Genomic DNA, 9,358 nt, shown 5'->3' on the forward strand with positions numbered 1-9,358 from the left:
ACAGTCATCACATACTGGCAGATACAGTATACGTTCCATAGTATTACTCAGTAAGTACAGTCATCACATACTGGCAGATACAGTATACATTCCATAGCATTACTCAGGAAGTACAGTCATCCCATACTGGCAGATATAGTATACATTCCATAGTATTACTCAGGAAGTACAGTCATCACATACTGGCAGATACAGTATACATTCCATAGCATTACTCAGGAAGTACAGTCATCACATACTGGCAGATAAAATATACATTCCATAGTATTACTCAGGAAGTACAGTCATCCCATACTGGCAGATACAGTATACATTCCATAGTATTACTCAGGAATTACAGTCAGGACCAATGCTACCTTTAGGCATAATTATGCAGTCACCTAAAACACAAGTGTTTGGGGGTACACAAACCAACAAATGTGTTATCTAATGTCACTCAATTATCTTTATTGTCATTGCGACAATACTTCACTCTACTCTAACCGGCAGTGGCATATCTACAATGGGCACAAGGGTAAACAGTGCACACGGACACTGGGTCAGTGCATATCCAGCACTCATTGCATTTACTTACATGCCTGTCCTGAAAGCCATCCACTCCAATATTACGGTGATTTCATAACATAAATGGCGCCAACGCTATATTTACTGGAAATACGGCATCGGTATATATATTTCTGCAGATAGTGCTAGAAACATGGCACATGTGCAGCAGAATCTGGCACAGTGCAGTGCATGAGTCTTTGTGATGTTCTTTGCATGCATCAGCATATGGGTCTTTAAATGCCCATGCCAACCATTGACATGGAGGGACAGCAGTTGGCAGCTAGCAGGTTAGTAGCTTCTGACTGTTTCGCTACCATGTTGGTAATGGGTTGGAAATGTCACAGTCATATTTCCAAGAAGAAAATGTGCCATTCTTCCCCTGCTGCACAGAAGGCGACAAGTGGGGTAAAGGTAGAGCATGACCCAGTGGTAAACGCAGGATTTTGAAAGGGGGGTTTCCAAAACTTGGGTACAAAACCAATGATAAAAAATCTCACCAGATACAGGCAGCACTGCTCGGGTACTCAATAATCCAAGCTTGTTAATCCATTACTGTGCAACGTTTCAGATGAATTTATTACATATTTCGTCAGTCAATGACGAAATATGTAATAATTGCATCTGAAATGTTGCACAGTAATGGATAAACAGGCTTGGATTATTGGGTACCCGAGCAGTGCTGCCTGTATCCGATTATATGTTCAAGACTGAACGGTCTGCTTAGTTTTTAGGATCTGTACCCCGGGTGTTGAACTTTTTTATTTGGAGTGCTGGTCTACTTGTTTATATTTATGGAGAGCTTTTCAGCTCCTCCAACAAATAAAAAGGTGGCACTGCAAACATACACAGTGACATACACGCACACAGACACACACTGACACACACTAATAAAGCCTACACACACACACACTGACAAAGCCGACGCACACACTACAAAGCCTATACACACACTGACAAAGACACACATACTTTACTTAAAGACTATACACACAGATTAACACACACACTGACAAAGCCTAGAAACACACACACTGACACAGACACACAAACTGCAGTGACAAAACAAAGCCTATACACACAGACACACACACACTGACAAACCCTTAGACACACACTGAAATACACACTGACAGAAGCGCTGGCATGGCTAATTAAAGATCACCTCTCCGCCCCCACCGGCTCCCCCCACATGTAATACATTACACGCACGTAGTGCGGGTCTGGGAGAGAACGTCGGTCACTGACTCACTCACCATCAGCAGGCTCCGATATCTCAGCCCTTCCACAATGGTAACAGCTAGATCCCCTTCCGGCACCATGGGAACTGCCCGGGAGGAGCTGCGCACTACCGCTGCAGCTCCCCCTACAGCCAGCTCAGCCAGCAACAATCAGGTTCTTTAGAAAAAAAAAAAAAAAACTGTAAGCTGCGCTGCGATGGAGTGGCGTGCAGGGGGGGTTTCTTGGTGCTCGGAAACCCCCTTGCGTGCGCGTATGTGACCTATGGTGATGAGACGCCTGATGAGAAGGGGGATGGATGATGCTGCAGAAAAAGTCACAGTCGCTGACCGCAACACAACTGTGACACACCCGTATCTGGCCAGCCACTCAGACTCGCCAAGGGAGTTGAGAGGCGACCCAGGCCTGAGGATGAGGGGGCATGACCTAACTGCAGAAGGTGTGGCTACATCCCCTTAGAGAATAATACCTGAACGCTGGGGAGGGGGGTGCAAATCCCCCCCACAGGCAGAGGAGACAGCATGTGCTTGGCTGCTAACAGGTAAGAGGGAGGGGGGGCAGCATCGGGCCCCTTTAACAAGCCCGGGCCCAGGTAATTAGTACTCACTCCCCCCCCCTCTCGGCACCCCTGGTCTCGCCCACTAAAATTCCATCTCTCTCAATCCAAATTCATTCTGCTTTCCCCCGCGGTAACCATTGGGACACATACACAGTGCAACTTGCACAACTGCGCAGACTGACAACATTGCCCGCTTGCATCTGACATTGACACTGCATCCAATTGTGAATCAGGCCCTGATTCAGAGGCACTCGCTATTTGCGAGCACTCGCTTTGAATCAGGGTGGGCCGTTTTTTTTTTACCGGCCTCCAGGCCACGCGCGCAGCTGTGAGTAACCACCCACAGCGTGTGCGGGCGGCCTGGCGATGGTCGCGATTATAACGACCATCGGGCTTGCGACGAGACCCTTGTGGTAGGGTCACGTCCACCGCTAGCCCCAGTGAACTTCCTGCTCTAATAGAGCAGGAAGTTCACTACTGACATCACTGGTGATGTCAGTAGGACCGCCCACAAATGGCAGGCGTTCCTTCAGGAGTGCCTCCGTTTGTCCAGCCACCCCCCCCTGCACGCCTACAAAATGGTGCGAGCTGTCAATCACAATCAACAGCCGCCTCGTCTTGTAATGAATCCCGCAGTGAGTGAAAATTCACTAGCTACGGGGCTCGCACATGCGCAGTGCGCACGGCGTGCATGTGCACTGCCTGGCCATCGACCCGCTTGCGAGAGCTATGCACTCGCGAGCGGGTCTGAATCAGGCCCTCAGTCCGATAGTAAGCATTCTGGCAGCACTTTACCTTAACTGCACTCTCCCAGCATAAGTGTGTTTACCGTTGCTGATGGCTATATACTCTGACATTCGGCCGACCACCAGAGTAACAGGTGCTTCACGCCATTCGCAAAGCTCTCATGAAAATTGGTGTTTTGTAGTCACTAAAATATACATGACGTTTTACTTTCCCCCCACATCCATACAAAAAAAATAATACTTCTAGCCAACGCTGGTACACGTTCAAAGAACTAAAAAATAGAATCGAGACAACTCATAGCCAGCTCTGTGAGCAGAAATATGCCAGCAGTCATTTGCATCCAGTCTCAAAGACTCATCAAAACCGTTTGTGATATGTATTTATGTAGCTAGAAAAAAAAAGGTCTGCCTGTATTTAGCTCCATTTGTGACAAGAAAAGTGTTTCTTCAGATCAGGGGTATTTGAAATCACTGCATGGTCCTGTCAGATATATTTTGCATCTGTTTAGAAAATACAAATTGCCTTGATTGAAATTCTATAACAGTCAGAAAAGTGGGTACTGTATAATTTTTATTACTTGTCTTAAGGCTATTTACAATTGTAAGGCTTATATTATTTTTTTTTACCTCACATTTTCAGAAAATTACAGAGCTGCACTTAAGAAAAAAACATGAGAATTGGAGGAGTTATTTAAATTCTGCGGTTATCTAGTCTCTGGATCTGTTCTGTTGATAGAGCCTCTAGCCACAGTTCTGTTAATTGCAGTGCTTTTGTAATTTGAAATAAGACTTGTGTCCCTTGATTTCTTTATGGATCGGTGTTAATAAAGACGTGTTCCTCTGAATAGGGAATTCAGGCTTGTGCAAAATGAGGTTAAATAAATAGCTTATAGGATCACTCAATAATTCACAGCAAGGGATGCATCCCATTAAGTAGAGAAACCCCAGATCACAATGCAATGTGTATTATATCATAGTCTGTAATTAAGTAATATTCACTCTGGAATAAATGGTGAATTTTAATGCTCTTCATGTCTATCTACAGTATGTGCTGCTCTGCAAAGTGAACGAGGTGACGTTTATGACATCACTGTTGCAGCCTAATGTTGGACAAGAGCGAGTCTGAGGATAATTGAATAGAAACACATTTGCTAAGGCTTAGTGAATTATAATAGAGTTACGTTGATTTATTTGAATGAGCAATTCAATGTTCTTGGTGAATTGTAACAATGTTAACGACAAAGATAGAGAAAAATCCACACACTGCAAAAGAAAAGAAAAAATATAAAAAATAGTTAGATAGTAGCAGACATAAAATGGATTTGCAACTCCAGCGCTAGAAAATGATGTACTGTATTGTTCTCAAATATACAACTTTATTTGTGGCACAGTGGGCCTGATTCAGAGCCGGACGCTCTGACAGAGCGCTCGCTCTGAATCAGGGCCGGGCATTTTTTTTTTCAGAACGGCCTCCTGGCTGCTCGCATAGGTTTGGGTGACCACCCACAGCTATAGCGAGCGACCATGATGATTATCGCGATGGTCAAGACCATCGCTACCATCGGGCTTGCGATGAGACGTAGGGTCTCGTTGCATGCAAGCCCCAGAGAGCTTTCGGCTCTAACAGAGCCGAAAGCTCTCCCACTGACATCACTTGTGATGTCAGTGGGGCCGGCCCCAGACGGTAGGCGTTCCCATGGGAACGCCTTCGTCTGGGCAGCCACGCCCCCAGCCCGCCCACCAAAGGGGGCGTGCTGTCACTCAACATCGACAGCACGCCCCCTTTGGTACAAGACCCGGAGCGACGGAGTGCCCGTCGCTATCCGGGCCTCGCGCATGTGCACGACGGAGCCTACCATCGACCCGGTTGCGAGCAGATCCTGTAATGCTTGTGGCCGGCTTGGATATATTTTATTGACATTCATCATGTCTACATTCATAAATGTTCCTGGAGGTCCAGCAGTGACTTTGGCGGGTCCAGCGGCTCCAGCTATGTCTCCTGGGTCTGGCGGTCACCTCATGATGACTTTCAGCATCCAACGGTAAGTAATGCACCTAACCCTGATCCTAAATCTAACCCCAAACCTTAATCCTCCCCCTAGTCCCTACCCATAACCCTCCCTCTAGGTCTAACCCTAACATTCTCCTCCTACAACGTAATCTTAACCCTAACCCTCTTCCTAGTACCTTCCCTTCCCGCAGCCTAATCCTGTCGTCATTCTAAGAATGTCGGGATTTCACATGTCGACATTTCAGTTGTTAACAGTATGAACATGTCTACATTCATGTGATGACATGCTCCATGTTGTTATTTTATAAATGTCGGTGGTGTTGATGTTATGATTGACTGCATCCACTTCTCGCCTATATCATGGAGGTTAAATGTAGGATCTGCAGCAGGAAACGGTTAAGGGATTAGGTAATGATGACATCATCAGTAGTAAAGTCATATGATTATTGTTTATTAGTAAAGTGCCACAGTGCTCTTTAGCAATAGACAGTGGGAAAAACAGAGCTTTGACAGTCACTATGTAGACAGCTACTTAATGCCTTTAACCATGCAAGCATTGAAACAGCATTGTAACTTTAAACATGCTGCTTTAGCAGCATATTTGAAGTGAGAATGCCTGCAGAAGTTAAAATGCTTTCATTTGCAACTGTGCTTGGATTCTGGTGCCGTTAATCTGGACTCAACAAAGTCAGTGTCGACAAAGTGACTATATACCCTTACACTACATAACACATATATGCAGGGTAGAGAAAATAAGTGCGCCCATGAAAACAAAGGATAGGGAAGGTCATACAATCAGTATGTAATAACGTCGGCCGCATGGTTCAAATTCCGACAGCGGAAGCTCGGCAGGGGTGAAGATCCTGACAGCTGATTTTGGTAAGTACCCCTAACCCTACCCCCTACCCTAACCCTCCCTTAGGGGTGCCTAACCTCCCACCCTAGTGCCTAACCCCCTTCTAAGTGCCTAAACCTAACCCCCCTTCCCTGCAGGCTAAATCTAAGTCTCCTGGGGTGGTGCCTAAACCTAACCCCCCCCTTCCCCTAGCCTAAACCTAACCCTCCCAGGGGGGGTGCCTAACCCTAAATCCACCCCGGGAGCCGTAAAACCTAACCCTCCTTCCACGCGGCAGTCCGCGCCCAGCGCACCTTCATCCGGGATTTCGTCACCTGTCATTAGTACCTTGCCAGGATTTGACAGTCGGGAAGCGGGCTGTCGGCATTTCGACCGTCGGCTTCCTGACTGCATACCATACATATCAGGGCTTACACGGTGTTGAACAACACTAAGGGGTAAATTTAGTAAGGATCGTGTCTGGATGAGATTGCATTCTTGTGAGAGTTTCCTCTGAATTTCAAACATGGAGATTTCCCAAATTCAAACATTGGTGTGTAAACATGATTTGATCTGCAAGTGTGAGTAAAGACACCATCCAACCAACTCAAAAGCACTCTCAATAGAAATGTACAATAAATCGTGTTTGTAAACACGATCGTAAATGAAGCAAATTTGGGCCAGTGAGATCTGAGCAATGCTTCTGTGTGCTATACGATAAAGATAGGATTAAAAACAAAATGTAAAAATGGCAGAACCCCCCACCCCATTCTATTACAGGAAAATTGGTTGGAAAACTATATGGGGTTCCCCCTATTTTCCTATAATCAGCACTGTGCTTAACCAGCCGGGGTGGTAATGTTGCAGCATCGGGTCCTCCTGCCAAAGAATTCTCCAGCAACAAACTGGTCGGCCCAGAAAGTGGGGACCTAAAATAAAATGGGGTCCCCCTCGCAAGGATCAACCTCTTCCCTGCACATTTGGTGGCGGTGGGTGCAGGGTTGATGGGTTAATAATAGTAGTAATATTGTCCTTTACAGTCAGTGGGACTGCAGGTCCCAGCCAGCCTGCCCTGCGGCACTTGTAGAACCAGTGAAAAAAATATCAAAAAATCAACAGTACACAACACACACACTGACTGTTTACTTACACATTCACTCACACCGGCATTAACATTCACACTACATACTTACCAACTCCCTGGCACTGGTCTGTAGAATCCAGTCTTCTGAAAAAATAAAAAAATGCTTTGTTCAGAGCTCACGGACCACTATACTGTATGTATAGGAGAAGTTTATAGAGGCGCTCAATAATAAAATACATATGAAAATACATTCCTTTGATGTGAATAGCAGAAGTCTCTGAGGGGTCTATTTACTAAGCCTTGGATGGAGATAAAGTACCAGCCAATCAGCTCCTAACTGTCATGCCACAGGCTGTGTTTGAAAAAATGACAGTTATGAGCTGGTTGGTTAGTACCTTATCTCCGTCGACTTTATCTCCATCCAAGGCTTAGTAAGAATAACGCAGGGCTTGAATAAGACAGGAGTGACTTAAACCAGGAGGCTAGGCTTTGGCCAGGGGCAGTGATCATGGGGTTGGGTGCCAACCTATTAAATCATTAGTGGGAGGAGTAGGGACAGAGCTTATTTAAGGCCAGGCTTACAAGCCTGAGGCCTCTTTCCTGTATCGTTTGGTCAGGTACTTTGCGCACAAACATACTCTTATTCTATTCCACTTTCACCTTGCTGAAGCCTTTCTTCCTATTTTTTCCTCTAATTCTCTCTCTGTCGCTCTCTTCTCTATATTTCATCTGTCTTCTCTATATTTCATCTGTCTGATCTTCTCTCCCTGGGTCCCTGCACCTGTTTTAGCCTCCCTGTGCAGCTTCCCTGTGTCACGGGTGCTGTGACTTAGCTGCACCATGGACTGCCCGTGCCGCTCCACTTATCCCCCTGCCCGTTTCTCTCCCGCTCCAGTGGCTGCTGGATTGGACCCCTCTGTATCCTTGGTGAGCCCTGCTACTACTCCCGCCGGACGGCGGGCATCGCGGGGCTCACATAGCAGCGCCCGGAGTGCGCGCGTTGTCCGGCATTGGGCCCGGCACTCTGCGAGTAGGAGCATTGCCTCCTCACCTGTTGTCTCTGGCCGTGCTGTGGGACGTTCCCCGGCTGCTCGTGGAGGTAGCGCAGATGACGCTGCCTCCCCTGTGAGCGGCTGCCATTTTAGGACTCGGCAGGGAGCGGGGCTTATGGTTTCTAACGATGCAGCCCCTCCTGTAATGCCTGGGGCTGCATCTATGCATGCTGGGCCTTCTGTGTATGCCACTGTCGTAGGCCCTCTGCCTACTGTTGCTGGCATGGTAGCTCCCTCACCTCTGCTATCAGCTGGCCAACATGCCTTTGACCCCAATGCTATAATGGGGCTTTTTGTTAATATGGCCACCACCTTGGCCCCAATTGTTTGCGGCCATGCTGCCTACTAATGCGCAAGCACCCCAGTCGCTCCCCCGGCTGTTGCATCCACGTCACAAGCTGCGCTGACGCGGATGAATGACGCTTCAGATGTCTGCATGCCTGGAGGCGTTTCAGGGGCGGGTCCTCCTGTTGGGCCTCTGGCAGTTGGGGTCCCACAACCTTCCCTGGCCCCGGATGGCCTTTCTACATCTCTTGCAGGTTCCGTTGACCCCTCATGGGATGCTGGCGACGAGGCGGCTTCTGGTTCTCATCAATCTGGTAGCCGTGCTGATCCCACAGTGGGGATGGTTGGAGAGTGTTCGTCTAGTTCTTATTCTACATTTAGCGATGTAAGTTATTCTACCTCTGACGACTCCAGTGACAATAGCCCCTCCCAGAAAGCTCACAAGGCGCGCAAGTGTGCAGCTAAGTTCGCTAGGATTGAGGCCGACAGGCGCTTGTATAAGCCTCGGCATAATCACCACGCCCCGAGTGATGACAAGGCGTCTGCTGACAGTGCTGACGCAGGGGTTGTACGTTGCGTAAACACCGCAGTTCTTCGGGGCCTCCGCCCGTGCGTTAAAGACAGGATAAGGAAGGGACGTTATATGGATGTATTCTCCCTTACAGATAACATGCGCAAGGAGTTGCGAGCCGCTAAGCGCAAAGGCGGTATTGGTTTGGAAGCTTTTCAGACTTATTCTAATTTGCAGGCTGTGATATTCGTCTTCTCGGCCTGCTATTTGGAAACCCGCTCTGCAGAACACCCCAATATCATTCGGTACTTTCACCTTATTCATAATATGCATAGGTCCGGCCGAGGGGCTGCTTGGCGCGTTTACGACGAAGAATTTTGTCATAAGCAGGACCGGCTGCACATTATTGATTTTGGGTGCAAGGATGTCAAGGTCTGGCTCGACGTCACACAGGGACCCAAATCTTCCCCGGCTGTGGTTGGCCAACGAAGAA

General features: G+C 47.6%; 1 long non-coding RNA gene across 1 annotated transcript; it reads right to left on the reverse strand.

Moving 5' to 3' along the window:
- Window positions 1-3,660: 3,660 nt before the first annotated feature.
- Window positions 3,661-8,181, reverse strand: LOC148506043 (uncharacterized). Its single transcript, XR_015869827.1, has 3 exons — window positions 8,069-8,181; window positions 7,127-7,161; window positions 3,661-4,350 (listed from the first exon to the last, which is right to left on the reverse strand). It is a non-coding gene; the product is annotated as an uncharacterized LOC148506043 (long non-coding RNA).
- Window positions 8,182-9,358: the final 1,177 nt, after the last annotated feature.

This window comes from Taudactylus pleione, unplaced genomic scaffold (assembly GCF_031769625.1).
Source record: "Taudactylus pleione unplaced genomic scaffold, aTauple2 ptg000431l, whole genome shotgun sequence".
NCBI lineage: Eukaryota > Metazoa > Chordata > Amphibia > Anura > Myobatrachidae > Taudactylus > Taudactylus pleione.